The sequence below is a fragment of the Sus scrofa genome, chromosome 10 (genome assembly GCF_054392235.1).
Source record: "Sus scrofa isolate SSC_HxYL_T2T_F1_AM1 chromosome 10, Sscrofa_HxYL_maternal_Yorkshire_Landrace_v2.0, whole genome shotgun sequence".
Classification (NCBI taxonomy): Eukaryota; Metazoa; Chordata; class Mammalia; order Artiodactyla; family Suidae; genus Sus; species Sus scrofa.
In genome coordinates, this window is record NC_139392.1 from 32,051,633 (window position 1) to 32,076,611 (window position 24,979).

Sequence of the window (24,979 nt, forward strand, 5' to 3'; positions counted from 1 at the left end):
TTGTACCCAGGCAGCACCCTAGCCCAGGGTGCCAACACTCTGAGCCCTTTGTACCCATAGCATCTCCCAGGCCATCTGGGGTCCCACTCTGCTCAGGCTGCCCTAGTTCCTCCCAGAGGACCCACGGCTGATCCCACCGCCAACCTCGGCTGCGTAAGGAGTCAGATTCAAACACACAAAACACTGAGTCATCCACTCGGCTTTCATGCCCCATCCCCAGGAACAAGGGACAAAAACAGCTTCTTTGTTTGGGATCCATAAGATAAACCAGGAAAGGCTCCAAAACCTATCGGTGTTCCCCCAAACCTACCTGACCATCTTACTTCGGGGCCTGGAAGAGCAGAAAGAGAAGCTTCTGGAAAAAGCTCTCTGCTGTTATCTCCTTTCCTGTGACCAGCATCAGATTTCCAATCCTCATCTCTGGGCAGAAAATTAGCTACTCACGTATCCACGCAGCTTTTGGGCCAAGCAGGGCGGCCACTCACCTCCGGAGGGTGATGTGGTGAATGTGGACCTTGCCGTCTTTGACGTTGTTGGGAGTGACAGACACCAAATGGTCCTTCCACATTTTGATATGGTTGGAAAATCCAATTATAATGAAATGATCCTGGGGTCTGAGGTCATGCAGCATCGTGAAAAGGGCATCCTTGGTCTAGGCAAACACAAAGGCAAAACCAGTCACATCTGCTGCATTTGCCTGCACGTCCCCTGGCTTGGAGACACCAGGAACAGTCCCAGGGCCAGTTAAGTACCTGCTACATATAGGGACTTGGATAAACATCAAAAACCTCTGTCACCCAGCTGGGAAAAAAATGGCATTAATTTGCTCCAATTTTATGCAAGACACAAATGGCATTTCAGATGTGAAATGTCACATCTGCTGGAACCACAGTGCATCGGCCTCTGAACCTCCTCCACCATCTATTCCCTTGTTCTGGAATATTCTTCCCCACTGCCTTGTGCCCACGTTTCACCCGATAAACCCCTAGATAGTCTTGAAAACCCAGCTATCATGCTATATTTTCCACTGGAAACATTACTGACTCCTCCAAAGAGCAGATCTTCTCTCCTTGAGGCCAACACCATCCTCTATGTGCTTCTAAGGGAACGTGCCAACTGCCATCATGACTATGGTCTGCTTTGTGCCTTTTTCTCTTGCTCTAGGACAAGCTCTTTGGAGGCAGGCTGCATCTCTTTTCTTATGGCCCATAGCTGAGTCCTGGGCTTACTCCCCACTTCTCTGTCTTCTTGAGCTAGTACACTGCTCTCTCCCTCATGGTGCCGATGGAGAGAAAGCAATTATGTATTTGTGTGTTTACTTGTTGGTCCGACTCCAGTCCACTCCTCTGGGCCAGAAGATTTTTCTGTTCCATCACTTTGATGGCACACCCAGCTATGCCTGGCCATGGCAGATTCTTGGACACATGTTTCCTGAATAAATGAAATGGGGAAAAAACTGTCCCTCTGTGACTAGACTCCTCTGAACAGCTGTTCCTATGCTCCTTCCCCACCCTCACAACATGACAGCTGACACCCTGGGGGCTGTCAGTAAAGATCTATTGAATGAGGAAGTGGGGTTGGGGGGATTCTATAGAGTGAATTGAAAGGATTCAAGTGAGACACGGCCCCCATCCCTGAGAAGTGAAGACAGAGAACACTGAAGGGTGTGTGTGCAGGAAATGCAGAGCCAACTGATGGATGGCATCAGCATGAAAATGAATAGAACCACTCACTACAATACACAGATGTGGGTGGAGGGCCCTGAGTGCTGATGCTGTCATTTGCCAGGAAGCTGGCTCCAGCCTGGCCCCCACCCCTCCTTCCACTCAGAGCAAGCACCACCCCAGCATGAGCACCACCTCAGTGTGAGCAAGGATGGCTTAGCATCATTCTCAGTCTGGGGTCTAGACTTCTGGAAAGTCTGAAGGTCCACACCTGGGAAGGGCCCAACAGGAACACAACAAGCAGGCACTTGGAGCTGTTCCTGCCAGTGGAGCTCAGGCACCCAGGGTGTGGGCTGGGACACAGGGCCACTCAGAAGCCTTCTAGGATCCTTAAATGGTGTGCCACAGCCCTCCACAGGGACTGACCTGGCTCCTCTGCTGATATTTTCCCATTGGGATGGGTGCTCTGCTCTGGGAATAGTTGTTCAGGTTCCCCCCTTCCTCCCCTGAGCTCAGCAGCAACAGGTTTCTTATGACTGTGTGAGGCCACAGCTGTAACTTATCTTCACATGCACTGGGGAGAGCAGATCCGTGGGCTCCTAGTGGCCCCTTTCCTGTTTACTTACGACCTCTGGATGGTCCCCAGGTCCTCCTCCCAAGGGGCCCGGGCAGAAGCCACCACCGTTAACCCTTTCTGAGCTCTGGCCCTCTCCTTAAATCAGCACATGGCCTTGGTATCTCTGAGTTCTGGAGAAGGTTTGGGCAGGAGGAAGGCCAATGTCCAGAGAGAAGAGTGAGTTCGAGGGGCTGAAGTTGCTATTTCTGCACCTGTGTTTATATGCTGAAGATGAACAGAAACTGGGTTGGATTTTTCCCAAGAGCATGGCCTGGAGAACAGTGTAAGCACATTCTAGAAATCAGATGCAGCCCCAGAAAGGCAGAGAATGTATATTCAAGCTGGTCTGAAGGCTGAAACTACACTGAAGGCATTGCTTGGTTGGATCCACCCCCTGGGGATCCCAGGAGGGCATCTGGCAAACACTGGTCCCTACACAAAACCCAAAGGACTCCTTGTGACATTCAAGGTTGTTTGGTCTGAAGGAAGATACGAAAGTTACACAAGCACCATGAACAGAGGAAAATGAGATATACATACACATATATACGTATACACACACACACACACACACACATATTTTTTAATCTTTTTAGGGTCGTATCTGAGACATATGGCAGTTCCCAGGCTAGGGGTCAATTTGGAGCTGCAGGTGCCAGCCTATACCACAGCCACAGCAATGAGGGATCTGAGCTATGTCTGTGGTCTACACTGCAGCTCAAGGTAACACCAGATCCTTAACCCACCGAGTGAGGCCAGAGATTGAACCTGCGTCCTCATGGATACTAGTTGGGTTCATTACTGCTGAGCCACAATGGGAGCTCCATGGATAGATTTCATATCATGCAGTTGGTAAAGAAGTACCAGAAGGAGCATTTAGATAACATTCCTTTTAATCCGAGCCATGCAGGACCCCAAAGTACAGGAATGACCCCCTGCTTGAAACCCTTCCATGGGGGGACTTTTCCTCTTACAGGACTTCCCTGGGCTTGATAGGTGTGGGGGAGTATTTCCTTTGAAAACAGTGTCTTAGAAGTTGATTCCAGCTCTGCTCTGAGTTTATTCTTAAGTCTTTTAAACTCTGTCCATTTAAATTCTTTCAGGAACAAGGTGAATTAAATAAAGATAAGTTCTGTTTCAGATTCTCTGCTCATCCTGTGTGCTTGGCCATGGTCCTCCTGTCTCAGTGGGTCTCCAGGGAAGGGAACTATGTGGTCCCCCTGCTGGTGTCTGCAGGAAGGGACAGGGCTGGGCCCTGGGGGTCCTTTTCATGTCTCACCCATGCTACCCCGTTAGGGCTGCTCCCAGGGAAGGGGGTGTCCTGGGACAGCTCTATACTGCACACTTTGGACCCCTTCATTAAGCCGTCCCAGTTTCAAGGGTGCAAGGTCCCTTCCCTTCCCTGTAAATCTGAGCCTGAGCAACTGCGGGCTCTTGGCACAGCTCTCAAGGGTGAGAATTCTCCTCTGCTACCTGCCACGTCTGGAACCACAACGAGATGTTCCCCAAGCAGAGAAGCATGTTGTAATAAGCCCCTCAGAGTGAGCAGTCAGTGGGACCTGGGGAAAACCCAGCTGCCTGCCTGTTCCTTGTTTCCACCCCATCAGAGAAGCCACTGATGCAGCTTCTGTTTGCACTGAACTGTGCTCACCAGGAATGAACTCTGACTCAAAAGCCTTTTGTACTGCAGGCCCTGGGTTGTTACAGGCAAGTCCATGACATCATAGAGGAAATGCAAGTTCAAGGGTATCCGACACTAGCCATGCTGTGCTCTTAGCAGAATGGTCCTGTTGTTCCCTAAACAGTCCTATCGCTTGCCTTGTTCTAGGATTCTCGCTGAAGATGACAGGCTCCCCTTCCTTGGCCCACCCAGTCCTTGTGAATGAAACCAAGAGAAAATCATCTAGGATTCTTGCCATTGGAAACAAAAGAAATCTAAGATCTTCCAGAAGTCCACTCTGAGCCAGGAAAGAGAATCATGATCAGCAGATACATACCCAGAAAATATCCCTAAGTTTCTGAGAGATAATATTGGTGAAGGGATTACACCTAAAGGAACTGGTCACAGGTGGGCAGAGATAACAAACACAGGTGGGGACCAGTGGAAAGTGAATCCAGAAGGTGCTCCTGTGAGCTGCAGTCTCTCCTGCTGCCAGCAGGGGGACCTTCTTGCCCAAGACGATGGAGTCTGGCACTGCAGTCCTTCCATGTGAAGGGGCAGATGAGATCAAAAATAGTCTGTGAACCCATCAAAGCTTGTGACATCACATCCCCATTGCAAGCTGAAACTACCTGTCTCAGCCGGCAACGAGGGAGATGGAGATGTCCACCCTTCCAGCATCTGCTCAGGCCTCCATTCCAAGCCACCCAGGAATCCCGGTCACGGCTAAGACCAGAGCAGATGCTGCCAGTCCCTGGACATCAACTACACTTAGTGCGAGTATTCCAAGATCACGGCATTTCAAGATCACAAAAAGTGTATTCTGTAAAAGGCAGCACAACCTTATATGTACACACTCCAAGCCTCTGGAGTGTTTGAAGGAAAGCATTCTGAAACTGTATTATGATGACCCACCAAGCAATCAGTTAAAAAAAACAAAAACAAACAAAAACCCAACATACCCAACTTCAGGATCAAGGCAATAAACAGAAAGACCATTTATGCTTAATATATTCATGCCTATATCATTGCTACACTTTCCAAAAAGTCGAGCGAGTGGTTTCAGAGAAGAATCCAAGACATTCAAAAATGTTCCCACACTGATGACAGTATATAAGCCCACGTCAAGAGGCTATGTCACATCATAACAGAAAACAGTGATAACACAAAGCCTGGTCCCCTCTGCCGCCTCCCTGCCATAAATATCTCCTGAAATGAACCCATTATACAATTCATACTAAAAGTAAAAAAAAATTTCAGCTGTAATATAAGAAACATAAAGCATCAAAAATCCATCTCTGTCAAGTCTGAGGACTCTTGGTGAAAGAAACACTATTTTTCACCTGGCCAAAGTGTTATTTTTAAAGAAAGAACAAAAACTAAGAAGCTTTTTTCATATAGTTGGAAAATTGGGGCTAGAAGTCACTGTATTTTCCATTATTTCAAAACAGTTTAGTAAATGCTAAATATTCACTTGAAATTTCATGAAGAAGGAAATGGAAAAAACAGTATTTCTTTGGTCTCTACATTTTAATGGCCACACAATTATAAAGATCATATTTCTGAAATTAAATGGAATCATAAAGCTCCCATATTAAAAAACATATTACTACGTTAAGCTGTTATAATTTCATTTACTGTTTCATTTCTAATTTCAAATGCTCTTTCAAAGCAGTACTGTGCTAGATTATATCGCAACTCTGGTTCCCATCACCTATTTTTTTTCTTGTCTTTTTTGTCTTTTTAAGGGCCGTGCCTGTGGCATATGGAGATTCCCAGGCTAGGGGTCTAATTGGAGCTGTAGCCACCGGCCTACACCACAGCCAGCATATCTCGGGATCCGAGCTGAGTCTTCAACCTACACCACAGTTCATGGCAAAGCTGGATCCTTAACCTACTGAGTGAGGCAAGGGATCGAACCTGAAACTTCATGATTCCTGAGCCACAATGGAACTCCCCCATTACCTATTCACTAACATGTTTACCCAATCAACATATAATAAATAATTATATGTCAACATATACTTAACAAAACATTAAATGGTTATTCCTTCATAACAAGAGAAAAGCCATGTTTTAGTAAAAATTCAGATCTAAATGACAGTATTAGAGTTCTCGCTGTGATGCAACAGAAGTGAATCTAATATTTGTGAGGATGCAGGTTTGATCCCTGGCCTTGTTCAGTATGTCAGGGATCCAGCATTTCCGTGAGCTGCAGTGTAGGTCACAGATGAGGCTTGGATCTGGCATTGCTGTGACTGTGGTGTATACCAGCAGCTGTAGCTCTGATCGGACCCCTAGCCTGGGAACGTCCATATGCCATGGATGCAGGCCTAAAAAGCAAAAAATAATAAAATAAAATAAAACAAAATAGAATAAAATAAAATAAAATAAAATAAAATAAAATAAAATAAAATAATAAATCCCAGCATTACTTCAGGACTGCTTCTGAAGAGTGAACAACTCTTTTGTTAACAATTAATAATTTAGTTAACAACTAAATTCTGGCTATATAAAAAAGTCTGAAAAGGTTTAGATGTTAGAGCATCTTTTGCAATATAAACATAACTCTATTTCATTTGTCTTGTGTTTGGACAACAATAATTCTAACTTGAGAAGCAAACTATCTCTAATAGTAATGCTGTGGATAATGTTAAGATTCATCATCTAATGTTTTGACTTTGCTTTGACAAATATATCAAATATTTACCCAATATGTCATTGCACATTTTTCTAAAGAGCTCTTGGCCAATAGCATTTCTTTGATTCTTTATGATGTATTAAGCACATCTATTTTTCGTGCTTGATGTAGAAATAACTCAAGACTCAAAAGAGATGATTTTTTCATTCCTCTTCATGTAAAAGGTTGGTATTTATCAGGATTTGCTTACATGACTGATCCCAGATATCTCACTCTGGCCAAGAACACAGCCTCAGCACCCCTACTTGTCAGCTCCAGGTGGTGATCCACAGGGATGTCTTCCTGCTCCAACAGGAAGTAAATAAGAGGATGCTGACCAGGAAAAGTTCACTGAAGTTTACAGATCTTTGTAACTGACATCCTTCACCCGTGTTGTGACACACCTACTGACCAATAGGGCTGAGTTCTTTGTCCCAAGTGCTGGTGTAGATTCTGAAATTTGCAGCATCCATGTCTGGATTCTGGAACCCTGCCAGAATCTATAGATTGTATAGATTTTGTGGAGTGACTTACTCTGACTGCACATTCAACCTTCCCTTATATATGTGTTTCATGATTCCCGTGTCCCTGGCATAGGTCCACCTGGGCAGCTCACTTTAAACACCCAGGCACGTGCCTCGACAAACATCAAGAGCAGAAGAGAAAGATGCGGAGAGGCTGCGAAAAAGCCATGGCAAGTGTGAAGCAGTGGGACAGTCATGCAAGAAGTACACACAGCATGTCAGCATGTGCAGACCGTTTCCACAAGAAAAAAGAGCAAGGGGAGCCACCCTCCACCAGGAAGGACCCCTGGGTCTGTCACCTCTAAGTTCCCCTCCACTCTGAGAATCTGTTGCTTCCTTTGCTTCCTTACCAGCTCAGCTGTGCGATCTAAAGGATTTGTTACATAAAGCTTTCTCCAAAAGTTCCTATCGGGATGGTTTTCAAGATATCTAGTCCAAAATAACACAGAACCCCATGGTTCCACCACCATGCACTCTCATGTCATTCTCATCATGTTTTTCCCCAACCAAGAATTCACTCCCCCTTTCCTGTCAAGAACACTGCATATTCCATCGTCAAGGATGAGTTCCCATGTCACCTCCATCACTTATCTTTTGTCCACTACCACAAGCTCTTTTCTTCCATAAAATTCTTTCCACTATCAATGTGGCATGTTGGACTTGACTGACATGTGATTCTTCCATATTTCTTCTCTACAGCCAAATTTTCTAAGGTCTTTCATTACAGTGACTTAAATTTTTTAATTGAAGTATACCTAATGTATCATATATAAATTATAAGTATACAATATAGAGATTCACAATTTTTAAATATTATGAAATATTGGCTATATTCCCTGTGTTATGTGATATATCCTTGTGGCTTATCTTATATCCAATAGCAGTTACCCTTTAATCCCCTCCCCTTCTTTGCCCTCCCTCCTTCCCTCCCCCAGCTGGTAACCACTATGTTGTCCTCTGTACCTGTGAGCCTGCTTCTTGTTACAGTCACTGCTTTGTTGTACTGCTTTTGTTGCTTTTGTAAAAAGATCATATGGTGTTTGTATTTCTCTGATGCTTTTCTTATACATACTTTTTTCTCTTGCTTCTGTATTATGCACGTATTCTCTCTCTCTTCCCCCTTCTCCTTCCACCCACTGAATTAACTTCTGAAAGATTCACTCAATTATTCCCTCCTCTGAGATGCATTTGTTATCTGTCCACACAACTGAAAAGAGCTGACTGGCACCTCCATCATGCCAGGACAGGACTCCACGTGTATCTGTATCACAGTGAGTCCTTTGCACACAACTTTCCATATGACTTTTCTTCTCAACCTCTTGGGAGAAAAAGGCTCTGTCTTATTTATCTTTGTATCCTCTATACCTAGTGCCTCTCCTATAGCACATACCAATATGTCTTTCTTTCTTGGAGAATCTGAAGTCTAGACTGAAAGCCAGGATGGGATCTGGAGGGACAGTGGTGTCCTAAACCAGAGAAGGAGGTTGCTGAGACATCAGGCATGGGCAGCTCTTGGGAACTGCACCTGCTGCAGCATCATTCAGGTACAACCAGGAATAACAAAGCTTTCTGACATGCTGACAAGTGTGTCCACATTGGTTACCTTAGTTAATCCTCATTGACTTAGGAGTTTATCTTGTTGTTAATTGTAGCTTAAGATTCCTATTGAAACCTTTGCAAAGAAAGTCTGCTGATCACCATCCTCACTGGAGAGGCTTAAGGGCAAGATCTGGATGCCAGGAAGGGAAAGCTGGGCTTTGCGTTATGCCAGGACCATGCTTTCAGATACCAACAACAAGCCTGCACTCTGAAATAATAAAAATGATGATGACAACGATGATGATGATGTGGGCCTACCCAAAGCTCTGCATTGCTCATTTTTCCTTCCAACTACAGCCACATACTACCTTTGTTCAGAGCTTCTCAAAACTTTCTATTTTTTTTTTCTTTTTTTGCTATTTCTTTGGGCTGCTCCCACAGCATATGGAGGTTGCCAGGCTAGGGGTTGAATCGGAGCTGTAGCCACTGGCCTACGCCAGAGCCACAGCAACGTGGGATCCAAACCGCATCTGCAACCTACACCACAGCTCACGGCAACGCCGGATCGTTAACCCACTGAGCAAGGGCAGGAACTGAACCTGCAACCTCATGGTTCCTAGTCAGATTCGTTAACCACTGCGCCACGATGGGAACTCCTTATAGATAATTTTTTTTTGTCTTTTTGCCATTTCTTGGGCTGCTCCCGCGGCATATGGAGATTCCCAGGCTAGGGGTCGAATCGGAGCTGTAGCTGCCAACCTATTCCAGAGCCACAGCAACACGCCATTTGCAAAGTGGATGAAATAATACTACCCACACAGGTTGCTATCATGCCATGTCCATAGCAATCAATTATTAAAACTATATTTATTAGATACTATAACGTTTTGGAGAAGTTCCCATTGTGGCTCAGCAGTTAATGAATCCAACTAGTATACATCCATGAGGATATAGGTTCAATCCCCAGCCTGGCTCAGTGGGCTAAGGATCCAGTGTTGCTGTGAGCTGTGGTGTAGGTCAGAGATGCAGCTTGAATTCTGAATTGCTGTGGTTGACCATGAAGAGGATCTGGATAAATCCATGAAAAAACCCTAGTATTGGATTATCTGTAGTAATTGCCCTCACACTATGTGACCATCATGAATTGGCAGCTATGTGGCCCGCTAGTGGGAGTGATATGGGTGGGAGGCTTTCTTCATGGATTTATCCAGGCCCTCTTCATAATTAGATTACCCTTTTGCAGTCCTAACATCATAGGTCATTTTTTTTTTTTAGTCTTTTTGCCATTTCCTGGGCTGTTCCCTCAACATATGGAGATTCCCAAGCTAGGGGTTGAATAGGAGCTGTAGCCAACAGCCTATGCCAGAGCCACAGAAATGCAGGATCCAAGCTGTGTCTGCAACTACACCACAGCTCACAGCAATGCCAGATCCTTAACCCACCAAGCAAGGCCAGGGATCGAACCCACAACCTCATGGTTCCTAGTTGGATTTGTTAACCACTGACCCACGATGGGAAATCCAAGAACCAGAAAATTTTGAGAAATATAAAGAAATAAACTTAGTTAAGGCAAAATATTAAAATAAATCTCATGATGGCTTAAGGACAGTTGCTAAAAGGCATCCAAGTACAGCACTTACCAAATCATTGAAGTCTTTTGAATCCTAGTTGAGTGCAGTCTTCATCAAAGTAGAAATAGTTTTCACTCAGCTTCTTAGAAGTTACATTATAGCTGTAACCTTACCCTTCGGTGATGGATTCAGGGTATGAGCCCTCTGAGCAGCTACCACAAAGCACAGATGTGCATCATTCTAGTTGAGCCCTTGAGGCTGATTCTCCTTTGACAGAGGTGTTAATCCCTAATGCAGTGAATTTCCATCCACCTACTTTAACAATAGGGTGTTCCCAGGGGGAAGACCATCACTGGGTCAGATAGACATGCAGAAATATAGATTACAGTATCAACCATTTACATTGTTTCCTGCACTATTATCTGTATCTTGATTACAGAATAGCCACAAGCTATCACCCAACAAAGTCATATGCTACTTAACATGCAGTGCTTTGTCTGCTTCCTGCTGGAAAATTTATCTTTAAAGCTGAAGTAGTTTAGGAGATGGGATTAAGATGGCGAGAATAGAAGGACTGGAGCTCAACTTCTCTCCTAAAAACAACAAAATTTACAACCAGATGCTGAGCGATCTTCAACCAAATAGACTGGAAACTTTCAAAAAGGTATCGTACTCCAGAAGACAAAGAGGAGGCCATATCAAGAGGTAGGAGGGGTGATTACATGATATAAACAACCTCATACCTCCTAGTTGGAAGCTCCACAGACTATAAAGTAACTGTATCACAGAGACTCATCTATGCAAGTGAGAGTTCTGAGCCCCACATCAAACTGCCACGTGTGGGGATCTGGCACTGGGAGAAAGAGCCCCTGGGGCATCTGGCATTGAAGGTCAGTGGGGCTTGTACACAGGAGCTCCATAGGACTGGGGGAAATGGAGATCCCATTCTTAAAAGGTGCACACAGACTTTCACTTGCACTGGGTCCCAGGGCAAAACAAAGTCTCTGTAGGAATCTGGGTCAAACCTGACTGCAGTTCTTGGCAGACATCCTGGGAAAACAGGGGTGAATGTGGCTTGTTGTAGGGGAAGGTCACTGGAAGCAAAGCTCCTAGAAATATTCAGCAATGTGCCTTTCTCTGGAAGTGGCCATTTTGCAAAAATCTGGCCCCACCCATCAGTCATCTCTGAGGAGCCACAGGCCAAACAACAATTCAGGTGGGATTGCAGCCACACCCATCAGTAAAGAGGCTGTCTAAAGACCACCCAGGCACAACGCCAACCCAAATCTCACCCAGAGACAAAGCCCCAACCACCAGAGGATAGGAATCAGCTCCACCAACCAGTGGGCAGGTATCAGTCCTTCCCATCAGGAAGCCTACAGCAAGTCCCCCTCCCAACCTCAGCCACAAGGGGGGCAGATGCCAAAAGTAAGAGAGCCTACAACTCTATTATCTGTCAAAAGGTCACCACACCAAAAACCTCTAAAAATGAAAAGACAGAGAACTATTACTCAAATGAGGGAGAAAGAAAAACCCCAGAATAACAGCTAAGTGAAAGGAGATTCTCAGCTTCCAGGAAAAAGACTTAAGACTGTTGATGCTGAAGATGATGCAAGGCATTGGAAATAAACTGAAGGCAAAGATGGAGAATTTACATGAAACACTGAGAAAAAAGATACAAGATATAAAACTTAAACAAGAAGAGATGCAAAATACAATAACTGAAATAAAAAGTTCACTAGAAGCAGCCAACAGCAGAATACAGGAGTTAGAAGAACAAATAAGCGAGGTGGAGGACAGATGAGTGGAAATTACAGATGCAGAACAGAAAAGGGAAAAAGATTGAAAACAAATGAAGAGAGTCTCAGAAAACTCTGGGACAATGTTAAATGCACGAACATCTGTATTTTAGGTGTGCCAGAAGGAGAAGAGAGAGAGAAAGGAACAGAAAAAATATTCCAAGAGATAATAGCCAAAAACTTTCCCAACATGGGAAAGGAACCACTCACTCAAATCCAGGAAGTGCAATGAGCACTATATAAAATAAACCCAAGGAGTGATATCCCGAGACATATTAATCAAACTGACAAAAATTAAAGACAGAGAAAATCTTGAAAGCAGCTAGGGAAAAGAAACAAATAACATCCAAAGGAACCCTGATAAGGTTATCAGTAGATTTTTCAGCTGAAACTCTGCAGGCCAGAAGGAAGTGGCATGATATACTTAACATGATGAAAGGGAAAAACCTCCAACCAATATTACTTTACCCAGCAAGGCTCTCATTCAGATTTGAAGGAGAAATCAAAACCTTCACAGATAAGCAAAAGCTAAGAGAATTCAGCAACACTAAACCAGCTTTACAAAAAATACTAAAGGAACTTCTCTAGGCAGGAAAGAAAAGGCCACAACCAGAAACAAAAATACCACAAATGACAAAGCTCAACAGTAAAGGTACATATACAGTAAAGATAATGAAATCATCCATGTACAATTATGCCGCCAAAATCAGAAATCGTGAGAAAAGGAGGGTACAAATGCAGGACACTGGAGATGCACTTGCAATTAAGAGACCAACAACTTAATACAATATTAAAAATAGTCATCAAACCACAAGAGGAGGGAACATATATTGTAGACATATAGACTCTTATATCAAAACTTCAGAATAACTGCAAACCAAAAATCTACAATTGATACATAAACAAATAAGAAAAATCAACTCAAATACAACATTAAAAATAGTCATCAAATCACAAGAGGAGAGAACAAGAGAAGGAAGAAAAAAGACTAACAAAAACTAATCCAAAGTAATTAATAAAATGGCAATAAGAACATAATTATCAATAATTACCTTAAATGTTCATGGACTAAACACCCCAACCAAGAGACACAGACTGGCTGAATGGATACAAAAACAGGATCCACATATATGCTGTCTTCAAGAGACCCACTTCACGTCTAGGGACACGTACAAATTGAAAGTGAGAGGATGGAAGAAAATATTCCATGCAAACGGGAATCAAAAGAAAGCTGGAGTAGCAATACTCATATCAGACAACATAGACTTTAAAATGAAGAATATTTTAAGGGACAAGGAAGGTCACTACCTAATGATCAAAGGATCAATCCAAGAAGATGTAACAATTTTAAATATCTATACACCGAACATAGGTTCACCACAATATATAAGGCAACTGCTAACAACCTTAAAAGGACAAATTGAAAATAACATAATAATAGCATTCCAAAGAGCAAGCTGTGAAGGAGAAAAGGAACCTACCTCCTGGGTAGCCACCTAACTGACAAAAGATTGGCTGAGTCAGTGGGACCTCTAAGTTGCTGAGAAAAGTGTAGCAGCTGGACTGAAAACAGTAAAGCAGAGTGAGAGCTGAGGGACCTCAAAGTTGCCAAGAAAAACGCAGCAGCTGGATTGAGTACAGCAAAGCAGAGTGAGAGCCACACAGATCATCTGAACCACCAGCCCAGACACCACAGCCTGAAATACTTGGGCGGAGGCTGGTGCTGAGACCCAGGCTCCAGAGGATCCTGCACTAGGATCACCCTTTACAATACCTCATATGTGGGCTAAGTGAGACGGGTTGATTCATGCATGGCCTACAGGTGGCAGGAACAAATCACTGCAGTTGTCACTGACTCTAGAGGTGGTCATGGCCTGCTCCCAATAGGGGTCCATGAACAGGCACCACCTATGATTCTAATCACCTCAGAGGAGGGCACTGTGATCAAACACAAGCTGTTGTTGCTCTCACTCCCCTGGGAATTCACACACCCTGCTGATGCTATTGACAAATGCTCTGGCCACCTTGAAGATTTGCCTAGAGCTTATTACCACTTTCAAGGGCCCTGCAACTAGGAGTAGCCTGTGCCACCTTCCTGCAGGTCCTTGCTGCTATTGAGAGCCCAATGACCAGGCACTGACTACCCATTGCCTCCTCCTCCCTGAAATCACACTGAGCACCCTGGAAACAACAGCCTGCTCACACCAAAGAAAGAGACCGAAAATATCCAAATTCCTACACCAAAAATAAATAGTAAGCCCCCAAGAAATACAAAGGGGAATTCCTGCATAGAAGTAGCCTTAGAAGACTACAGTTTGGCTTCCCTGAACTCACAGAAAAAGAAAAACACAAGCAAGATGAAGAAGCACAGAAAACATTTCCAGTTAAAGGAACGTGAGAATTTTCCTAAAGCAGAAACAATGAAACAGACCTCTGCATTCTGACAGACGTGGAGTTCAAAAGGGAGCTAGTGAAAATACTGAAGGATTAACAGAGGATATTAACAATAATACAGATTCTGTTAGAAAGGATCTAGAAAATATAAGGAGGATCCAAGAAAAACTAGAAAATTCATTTACAGAGATACAAACTGAACTTAAGGCAATAAAGATCAGAATGAATAATGCAGAGGAATGAATCAGCGATGTGGAAAGTAAAATACTGTAAATCACCCAATCAGGAGAACAGACAGAAAACCAAATGAAAAAACATGAAGGCAATATAAGAGACCTATGGGATAATATAAAGTGGGCCAATCTACACATAATAGGAAATCCAGAAGGAAAAGAAGTAGAAAAGGGGATTGAAAATATATTTGAAAAAATTATGACTGAAAATTTTCCAAATCTAAAGCATACTGATATCAAGATACAGGAAGCACAGAAGACCCCAAACAAGCTGAACCCAAACAGGCCCACATCAAGACACATTATTTTAAAAAATGGTAAAAGTTAAAGATAAAGAGAGGATTCTAATGGCAGCAAAAGAAAAGTAAAGCATTAATTATAAGGGAACCCCAATAAGGCTATCACCTGATTTCTCTACAGAAACACTACAGTCCAGAAGGGAGTGGCAAGATATATGTAAAGAGATGGAAGAAAAAAATTTCAACCTAGAATACTCTATCCAGCAAGAATATCATTTAAATTAAAAGGGGAAATAAAAAATTTATCCAACAATAAAAAGCTAAAAGAGTACAGCAATATGAAACCCACTCTAAAAGAAATACTGAAAAGCTTTCTCTAAATTAAAAAAAAAAGAGAGAGAGAGGAATAAAAGAGAAAAGAAGAATTAGGATGGAGGAAATGACAATTGGCGAGCAATCACTTAAATAAGCCAGCATACAGATCTAAATATGAAGATGTTTAAAAAAAAAGACATCAAAATCATACAATGTGGGGAAAGAACATAAGAAAATATAGATTTTTAAAAAATTTTATTTATTTATTTATTTTTGGGTTTTATTCTTTTTTTAATATATTTTTTAAAATTTTCCCACTGTACAGCAAGGGGGTCAGGTTATCCCTACATGTATACATTACAATTACATTTTCCCCCACCCTTTCTTCTGTTGCAACATGAGTATCTAATTTTTAATGATGTGTCTGAGCCTATATGACTATCAGGAAAAGCAAGCAGATAAAGGAAGGGCTTAATGTATTTCAAAGAACAGGGCAACCACAAATTAAAACCAAACATTATATTCACAAAAAATGAAAAGTATTCAAGCATAAAATAAAAGAAGAAAAGAGAAACATAGAATCCACTGGAAAACAAGGTTTAAAGTGGCAATAAATTCATATATATCAATAATCACCTTAAATGTCAGTGGACTGAATGCTCCAATCAAAAGACAGAGAGGCAGATTGGATAAAAAAGTAAAAAGCTTCAATCTGCTGCCTCCAAGAGACTCACCTTGGAGCAAAGGACACATATAGATTGAAAGTAAGGGGATGGGAAAAGACATTTTATGCCAATGCACAAGACAGAGAAGCAGGAGTTGCAATACTCATATCAGACAAAACAGACTTTAAAACGAAGGCCATAAAGACAAAGAAGGACACTATTTAATGGTTAAAGGACCCATCAAGAAGAGGATATTGCAATCATCAATATATATGCCCCTAATATAGGAGAACCCAGATACCTACAACAAATACTAACATACATAAAAGGAGAAATTGATGGGAATACAATCATAGTAGGAGATTTTAATGCTCCAATCACATCAATGAACAGATCCTCTAGACAGAAAATCAATAAGGCATCAGAGATCCTAAAGGGCGCAATGGAAAAGTAAGACTTAATTGACATTTTCAGGACATTACATCGAAAAAAATTCAGAATAGACATTCTTTTCAAGTGCACATGGAACATTCTCAAAAACTGATCACATACTGGGGCACAAAGCTGACCTCAACAAATTTAAGAGTATAGAAATTATTTCAAGTATTTTCTTTCTTTCATAATGGCATGAAAGTAGAAATCAACCACAGGAAAAGAAGTGAGAAAAAAACTTACTACATGGAGACTAAACAACATGCTACTAAAAAATCAATGGGTCAATGAAGAAATCAAGAAGGAAATTAAAAAATACTTTGAGACAAATGATAATGAAGGCACATCCACTCAAAATCTATGGGATTTTGCAAAAGCAGTACTCAGAGGGAAATTCATAGCAATACAGGCCTTCCACAAAAAAGAAAAAAAAGAATCTCAAATTAACAACTTAACCCACCAACTAAATGAATGAGAAAAAGAACAAACAAAACCTAAAATCAGCAGATGGAAGCAAATCATAAAGATCAAAGGGGAAATCAATAAAATAAATATTAAAAAGAAACAATTGAAAAAAATCAATCAAACCTAGAGCTGGTTCTTTGAAAATATAATCAAAATTGACAAATCTCTTGCTAGAAAAGAAGAGGAGAGAAAAAACCCAAATCAACAAAATCAGAAATGAAAAAGGAGAAGTCACAACGGATAGTACAGAAATACAAAAATCCATGAGAGAATACTATGAAAAACTATAGGCCAACAAGTTTGCCAACCTAGAAGAAATGGACAACTTTCTGGAGACTTACAGCCTGCCAAAACTGAATCGAGAAGAAATAGATCAAATGAACAGGCCAACCACTAGAAATGAAATTGAATATGTCATAAATACACTCCCTACAAATAAAAGTCCAGTACCAGATGGCTTCACAGGTGAATTCTACCAAACATACAATGAGAAACTTATACCCATCCTCCTTAAACATTTTTAAAGGTTGAAGAAGAAGATCACTCCCAAAGACATTCAAGGATGCCACCATCACCATAATTCCAAAACCATAAAAAGATAACATCAAAAAAGAAAACTATAGGCCAATATCTTTGATGACTATAGATGCAAAAATTCTCAACAAAATTTTAGCTATCCGAATTCAACAAGATAAAAAAGATCATACACCAACAACCAGGTGGGATTCATCCCAGGTGCATGAGGATGCTTCAACATATGCAAATCAATCAATGTCATACACTACATGAAAAAAAAAGAAAAGTCAAATCCACGTGATCATCTCAAGAGATGCAAAGAAAGCATTTGACAAAAGTCCAATATTCATTCATGATAAAAACTCTTTCCAAAGTAGGTATAGAGGGAAAATACTTTAATATAACATAAGCCAATGATGACAAATCCACAGCAAATATAATACTCAATGGAGAAAAGCCTTCCCACTAAAATCTGAAACAAGACAAGGATGCCAACTCTCACCACTGTTATTCACCACAGTACTAGAAGTTCTACCACAGCAATCAGACAAGAGAAATAAAAGGCATCCAAATAGGAATAGAAGAGATAAAAATCTCACTGTATGCAGATGACATGTTACTATATATAGAAATCCCTAAGGACTCAACCCATAAACTACTTGAACTAATCAACAAATTCAGCAAAGTAGCACGCTATAAGATTAACATTCAGCCACATTTTTGTATACTAACAATGAAATATTAGAAAATGAATACAAAAATACAATACCTTTTAAAATTGCAGCCCCAAAAATCAAACACCTGGGAATACACCTGACCAAGGAAGTAAAGGACATATATGCCAAGAACTATAAAACATTAATCAAGGAAATTAAAGAAGATGTAAAGAAATGGAAAGATATTCCATGACCATGGGTTGGAAAAATAATATTGTAAAAATGGACATACTACCCAGAGCAATCTACAGATTCAATGCAATCCCTATTGAATTACAAATGACATTTTTCAGAGAACTAGGGCAAACAATCCAAAAATTTATACGGAACCACAAAAGACCCACAATTACTAAAGCAATCTGAAGAACAAAACCAAGCAGGAAGCATAACTCTCCCAGATTTCAGGCAATATTACAAAGCCCAGGTCATCAAGACAGTGTGGTACTGGTACCAATACTGACAGACAGACCAATGGAACATAATAGAGAATAAAGAAATAAACCCAGACACCTATGGTCAATTAATCTTTGACACAGTAGGCAAGAACATAAAATGGGAAAAAGACAGACTTTTCTGCAAGCATTGCTGGGAAACCTGGACAGCTGCATGCAAATCAATGAAACTAGAGCACACCATCACACTACGCATGAAAATAAACTCAAATTGGCTGAAAGACTTAAATATAAGACAACACACCATCAAACTCCTATAGCAGAGAACATAGGTAAACATTCTCTGACATTAACCTTAAGAATATTTTCTCAGGTCATTCTCCCAAGGCAACAGAAATAAGAGCAAAAATAAACCAAAGGGACCTAATCAAACTGACAAGCTTTGGCACAGCAAAAGAAACCAAAAAGAAAAAAAAGACAATTTACATAATGGGAGAAAAGAGTTTCAAACCACGCAAAAAAAAAAAAAGAATGAAATAATGCCATTTGCAGCAACATGGATGGAACTCTTATACTGAGTGAAGGAAGTCAGAAAGAGAAAGACAAATACCATATGATATCACTTGTATCTGGAATCTAATAAATGGCAAAAATGAACACTTCCACAGAAAAGAAAATCATGGACTTGCAGAATAGACTTGTGATTGCCAAGGGGGAGGGGGAGGGAGTTGGGTGGTTGGTGAGCTTGGGGTTAGAAGTTGCAGACTATTGCCTTTGGAATGGATTAGCAACGAGATCCTGCTGTGTAGCACTGGGAAATATGTCTAGTCACTTAGTGAGGGAGCATGATAGTGTGGGAAAATAGAATGTGTACATGTGTGTGCAACTGGGTCACCATGCTGTACAGTAGAAAAAAAATTGTATGAGGGAAATAACTATTAAAAATAATAATAATAGTAAAAGAAAATTGAAATCATATCAAGCCCCTTTTCTGACCACAATGCTACATGACTGGAAATCAACAACAAAAAAACTGCAAAAACCACAAAAACATGGAGAATAAACATCCTAGTAAACAACTAATAGATCACTGAAGAAATCAAAGAGGAAATTAAAAAATACCTAGAAGTAAATGACAGAAAAGATATGACACTCCAAAACCTATGGGATACAGCAAAAGCCATTCTAAGAGGAAAGTTAATAGCAATACAAACCTGCACTTTCTTTCCATCCCATTTCCAGAGCTCCGGAGGTCTACTATCCAGGGCTGGGCAGAAGCAAGGCCCCATGGAGCCGAAAACCTGTCACCATGGGGCAGCATGTTGCCCCTCCCACACGCACAGAGGGTTCTGGCTCAGCCGGGCATTTGTAAGGAGCCTGCCATTTACCCCTCTGCCACCGCAGTCAGGCCCCAATTTGGTTTGGTTAAAACTTACCTTAAAGTTGGCCTGAAGCTGAGGCAGGGCTCTCCAGGGCACACTCTCCTCTCTCCTCAGCACGCCCTCCAGAGGGGGTAGGGTGGGCAGGGGGAAATCACTGGAAGGGCAGCTCCTCATGGTCTCCGCAGGTCCGCATGTTTTCAACAGTTCACCTTTGCTCTCCTTCAGCCCAGCTCCTAGGCCTCCTGCTAGTCCCCTGCCTCTCAGGAGCCCAGCGCAGGGGACATATCCCTCTGCCCACAGCCACGCCCACAAGCATCAGTTCTCATTCTCTAGAGTGGAAATTCTACCTGACTTGCCTTGGTAGTAGGATTCCCACCCCTCCGGCTTCCGGCTGGGGGCTATGTCTTCCTGCGTTGAGTCAGGGACCTTCCTGCAGCTCCAGCAGCCAACTGCAAGATAGGAGACTAGCAAGTGCCTCCAGTAATGTAGCAACGCCCTGAGGAACAGTCTGGACCTCACTCTAGGGCCAGGTTTGGTTATAGCCAGCACATAGATTTGTGCAGGGAATTAATAGGAGTTTGATGGTGTCTTGTCTTACCTTTAAATCTTTACTGCATTTTGACTTTATTTTTGCCCATGACTTGAGGGTGTATGTTCCAGTTTCATTGATTTACATGGCACTGTCCGGTTTTCCCAGCACCAATTACTGCAAAGATTGTCATTTTTTTTCCCATTTTATGTTCTTGCCTCCTTTGTGGGAGATTAACTGATGGAAGGTGTCTGGGTTTATTTCTGGGTTCTCTATTCTGTTCCTTTGGTCTGTATGTCTGTTTTGGTATCAGTAACATACTGTCTTAATTACTGCAGCTTTGTAATATTAACTGAAGTCTGGGAGAGTTATGCCTCCTGCTTGGTTTTTGTTCTTCAGGATTGCCTTGGAAGTTTGGGGTTTTTATGTTTACATATAAATTTTTGGATTACTTGTTATAGTTCTATGAAAAATGTCATGGGTAATTTCATAGAGATTACACTGAATCTGTAGATTTCATTGGGTAGAGTGGCCATTTTTATGATATTGATTCTTCCAACCCAGGAGCATGGAATATTTCTCCATTCCTTTGAATCCTTTTTAATTCCCTTGGTTAATATTTTATTGTTCTCAGCATAAAAGTCTTTAACCTCCTTGGTCAGGTTTATTTCTAGGTAGTGGATTTTTTTGGCCGCAATTTTAAAAGGTATTGTATTTCCATATTCCTTTTCTAATATTTCATTGTTAGTATATAGAAATGCAACTGATTTCCAAATGTTTATCTTGTGCCCTGCTAATTTGCTGAATTTGTTGACCACTTCAGGTAGTTTTTGTGTGGAGTCCTTAGGGTTTTCTGTATGTAGTATCTTGTCATCTGCATACAGTGACAATTTTACCTCTTCTCTTCCAATTTGGATATCTTTTATATCTTTTGTTTGTGGGGTCGTTGCGGCTAGGACTTCCAATACTATGCTGCATAAACGTGGTGAGAGTGGGCATCCTTGTCTTGTTTCAGATTTTAATGGGAAGGCTTTCAGCTTTTTTCTACTAAGTATTATATTTGCTGTAGGTTTGTCAAAAATGATTTTTATTAAGTTAAGGTATGTGCCCTGTATACCCAGTTTGACGTGAGTTTTTATCATGAATGTATGTTGGACTTTGTCAAATGCTTTTTCTGCATCTATGGAAATGACCATGTGGTTTGACTTTTCTTTCGTTAATGTGGTATATGACATTGATTGATTTGCATAAGTTGAACCATCCTTGTGCACCTGGGATGAATCCCACTTGGTCGTGGTGTATGATCTTTTTTGTATGTTGTTGGATTCAATTGTCTAAAATTTTGTTGAGCATTTTTGCGTCTATATTCATCAAAGGCATTGGCCTATAATTTTCTTTTTTTGGTAGTATCTTTGTCCGTTTTTGGTATTAGGGTGATGGTGGCTTCATAGAATGCCTTTGGGGGTGTTCCTTCTTCTTCAACCTTTTGGAAAAGTTTAAGGAGAACGGGTATAAATTCTTCTTTGTATGTTTGGTAGAATTCTCCTATGAAGCAATCTGGTCCTGGACTTTTGTTTGTAGGGAGTGTTTTTATTATATATTCAATTTCATTTCTAGTGATCGGTCTGTTTAGTTGATGTATTTCTTCTTGATTTAGTTTTGGCAGGCTGTAAGTCTCTAGAGAGCTTTCCATTTCTTCTATGTTGTCAAATTTGTTGGCATATATTTTTCATAGTATTCTCCTATTTTATTTTTTGTATTTCTGGGTTATCCACTGAGATTTCTCCTTTTTCACTTTCCGGTTTTTTTTTTTTTTTTCTCTCTTCTTCTTGGTGAGTCCAGCCAGAGGGTTGTCAATTTCCTGAAGACAAGCATATCTACATTTCTGGGTAAAATTTGAAGGAGCTGGACTTAGCCTACTATTTGACTTGAGTGCCACCTAGTGGGAAAATAGCCTGTGTGACATGTTAACCAAAGGGTTGTAGAAACTACAGAAATGATAACTAACCAGGTTGCCCTAATCTGTGCAGGGGATGGTGTTGTGTGGCTTGTTCCCCTACCTATTCAGGAAATCGTCCTAAGAATTGATCTTTATATGAACATTTGTTGTAACATTGTCTGAGCTTATTTGTCGATAGAGATGACAAATTCCCAATTTAAAAGAAACAAACAAAAAGTATTGCCAACTATCTTCAGTAACTAGCTTTTCAGTGTGTCTTAATTTCCATTTTCCTCTGAAAGGTCTGAGCAGCAGTGTTGCACCTCAGTTAAGAATTTTGTGTAAATAAACTACACTCCAAAAAAATTTAATTAAAAAAGTATCCTGTGGATGGTATATTTGGCATCTATCCTAAATAGATTTCAAAACATATTAAATCTTACAGAAAGATGTTATTCCTGCCCCCAGAACAGTCTCTAGAGCACCATGTATTTATAATTTTATCCCAAATATTTCTTGTAACTCTTCCTGTAATAGCAAGAATCTTCCATTTTGTAGTACCTATAATTGCAGATGTGGTTCAAATTAGTTTTCATGGGACAGACTGCTACAGTCACTTTTCTCCCATGGTTTCATTTTCCACTTGAGCCTGTTACTAGTACCATAGGACTGTTCCATTTAGCTTCTGCTTTTTGGGTGACATTTCCAATCTCAGGGAGCAGGAGAGTTATCCAAGGGATAAATAATCCAACAAAGCAGAATTCTGACAGTTCTCCCTTAAAGATGAGGGCACTTTTGAAACTTTTCTCATAGTCCATGAGGTCTCCTGTGGCTATCTCTCTCCCACACCAGGTGGGGTCTGGACTCACTTCTCCTGCTGAGTGACTGCTGTTCCTATGTGTCATGCATCCAGTGCGACTGCAGTATTGAAACTAAGGGGGAAAGCCTCTGTCAGTGTTGACCCCCTTCTAGGAATGCTCCCCCACCACCTCAACTCCCATGTACAGAATACTGGGAGGGGGTGTGCAGGCTAAGCAGGGGTGGCCAGGCAGTGCCGGGGCAGTGTGGGCAGGCATTCCTTCTGCTCACTGGAGCATCCCAGATGCAAAAAGAGCTTACTGTGAGGTTGAGCACTGGTACCATCAGTAAACTTGGCCTTTTAAGCGAGAGGCATGTGCCAAAATCAATAGAAACTATAGGTTTTATATCACTTCTATTTTGGGGCACAGGAAGTGGGAACAGAGCTGGCATGGGGGACCTCCCTAAATATCACGTCAAAAGAAGAGCACAGAGGAAAACTGACAGGAACAGTGATGAGCTTTGAGGTCTCCTTGGGTGTGTGCAGGACCAGCCTGCAAGTCCACCTTCACATGAGAGTTGTCATGAAGTAGCCTCCTACTGGGAATCTAGCCCCTGTGGCTGGCCTCTCATTCCTCCATGATGCAGAGGTGGGTATGCATCAGGAGAGAAGGTTCTGGAAGGCCTGTGCAGGAGTGCTTTGTTCACCCTAAGACACTCCATCGGAGCACATAGCTGTCCAGTTCATTACTCTGGGCCTCTGGGTGAGGTGCGAGTCTCATTCTGTGAGTTAACAGCATCCTCTGAATTCCACTCCCAGAAGCTTTGTTCTTGATGTATCTTTCCAAGCAGATGCTGTGAGTTGGGTACACCTTCTGCCTAGCTCTCTGGACATCCAGCCATTGGGTGATCAGAAAGCAGGTGGCTCAGGCCAAGGAAGAACAAGCTGGCTGAACATGGCCCTCCCCAGGCTCCCTCCTGCCCAGGCTTGTTTCACAAACATACAAGATTCCTTCATCCTGGGATCCCCCCTCCCTCCCTGATCCTTTCACCTCTTCTCATCTCTCATGACACCCAAACTGGGTGAGGCCTTCCTGACTTTCTGGCTGGTAGGAGGCCCTGTTACCATCCTGACTAGGGTCACGCCTCCAGCCTGACCTTCCATCTGGGGACCAGTCCTCATTTCTCCCTTGTTGCCCAGCATAGCTCATTGTGTGGCTGAATCCATCCCCAGTTGTTGACAACTTGAATTGTTCCCTCTTTCCAGTGTCAGACCTTTTCTGATTCTAGGACACAGGAGCCATCCCACCTGTTCCATTCCCTCCACTGATCTGGTCCCAAGTCATGCCCTTGGGCCTTCTGAATCCCTTTGGACCTGTGTCACTCTCCCCACCATTGTCACCAGATCCACCCAGTACTGTCCCTGCCATCTTTCTCCTAGACCATGGAGCTTCTAAGCCCTCTTTCTACTCCCAAGTTTTCCACATAGTGTTTATAGTTTTGATTTTTTTGTTTTTTTGTTTTGGTTTTTGTGGGGTTTGTGTGTGTGTGTGTTGTTTTCTTTTTCTTTCTTTTTTTCTTTTGCACCCAGCAGCAACCCAGGCCACTCCAGTGACAATGCCAGATCCTTAACTCACTGCACCACCAGGGAACTCCTAGAATGGTCATTTTTAATGCAAACCCTGTTGCCAATTTGTAGTAGTAGCCCCCCTTCACCCATGAGTTCTTACTGTTCGTAGGGTAAGAGCAAATGCACATGGCACTCCCCCCCAGCAGACCCACTGTCTTCAAGGCATCTTAGAAATTCATCTCAGCCCATCCTTCTTTTGAGTGAGGGTGACACCTGAGCTGAGCCCCAGATGATGAGCAGTTTGCTTGGGAAGATCTCAGCCCAGAACCTTCCAGGCAGAG

At 42.0% G+C, this 24,979-nt stretch overlaps 1 pseudogene; it reads right to left on the reverse strand.

The window, feature by feature from the left end:
• LOC110259054 (inter-alpha-trypsin inhibitor heavy chain H5-like) overlaps positions 1-19,976 on the reverse strand; it is a 92,496-nt pseudogene extending 72,520 nt beyond the window's left edge.
• Positions 19,977-24,979: the final 5,003 nt, after the last annotated feature.